A 1,655-nucleotide genomic window follows, 5' to 3' on the forward strand; every position below is an offset into this window, starting at 1 on the left:
ATAGATAGATACATAGATAGATACATAGATAGATACATAGATAGATACATAGATAGATACATAGATAGATACATAGATAGATACATAGATAGATAGATAGATAGATAGATAGATAGATACATACATACATACATACATACATACATACATAGATACATAGACAGATACATATATAGATATGACAGACAGATAGGTAGATAAATATAGATGATAGATAGAACCCCCTGGGTTCTTGGGACCAGAGGCCATGTTGGGTGTGGTGTCCAGTATGCAGCAGATGCTCCCTCATCCCTAGATCTCTTAGCCTTCCTTTGATTTCCTGACTTAACCTATGCCTGATGCAGACACCAGCAACACTATATCTGGAACAGAGCTAGGATCAGAGTGTAGCCATTGGACACTTTCTTATCAAAGAAAAGGATTGCTAACAGAACCGCAGGTTGGTAATGAGCGATCTCAGGTTAAGGGACATGGAGCCCCCAGGACCTACCCACTTAGGGAGTTATTATTTCTCCCCTGCTTGTTGCCATAGTCTCCTGCATTTTCCTTCTATGTTGATAATTTCCTTGACAGATCTAATAGGAAGAGGTAGCCCTCATCCAGAGTGGGGGCGTGCCCGAGCTTTCAGGTTGCTGGTTCCCTGGGCTTGGGGCAAAGATGGTGCAGCCCACCCCTCAGTATCCGTTTCAGGGAAATTAATCACTTTCCTCTTGCTGGTCCTGTGTGTGTACAGCACACACATATATGTATACATATATACATATATACATATATGTATATGTATACATATACATGCACATGTACTTATACACACATATGTATATATGTTTATATGTATATTTACATATACATATATACATGCATGCATATGTGTACACATAAACACATATACACATGACACATATGTGTAGGTATATATACATACACATATATACATATATATATATATATGCATACGCACATATATTATATGTGCATGCATGTGTGTTGCCTATTCATGTCCATGTAGAATCCGGACAAGGTCAGGTGTCTACCCTGTCACTCTATTGCCTTGTTCCCTGATTTCAGTCATGTGGGCTGGCCAGCAAGCCCTAGCTGTCCTCCTATGTTCACTCTGTCAGTGCTGTAGCTTCTGGTGTGTGCTGCCTTGCCTAGCTTTTATGTAGACACTGGGATTTGAACTCAGGTCCTCACGCTTGCACAGCAAACATTATACTCACTGAGCGCCTTCCTCAGCCTTCACCTGAAAATCCTCCATGTCACCTGGCACAGGTATACAAAACAGATACACAAGTCAAACATTCATTGGGACAAGGTCTCAGGACGTAGCTCAGGCTGGCCTCCAACTCACAGAGCTAACCCTGTCTCTACCTTTTGAAAGGCATGTGCCACCATGTCCAGGTAAATCATAAAGTTAAAAAAAAAAATCTTTGGTGTACATATTTTGCCAATTCATTAAATATTATGGCAAATTTGCATATCAATGAGATCTTTTATATAAATAATTAAATCTTGGCTGAATATTTGATCCTTCAGGACAAAGAGCCTCTTCAACAGAGTCAGTGGATATTTTTTAATTAATTTTTTACTTATTCACTTTATATCCCTTTATGCCCTCTTCCATCACCCCCTCCCACAATTCTTCCCCCATGCCC

Source organism: Mus pahari, chromosome 7 (genome assembly GCF_900095145.1).
Source record: "Mus pahari chromosome 7, PAHARI_EIJ_v1.1, whole genome shotgun sequence".
NCBI classification, from domain to species: domain Eukaryota; kingdom Metazoa; phylum Chordata; class Mammalia; order Rodentia; family Muridae; genus Mus; species Mus pahari.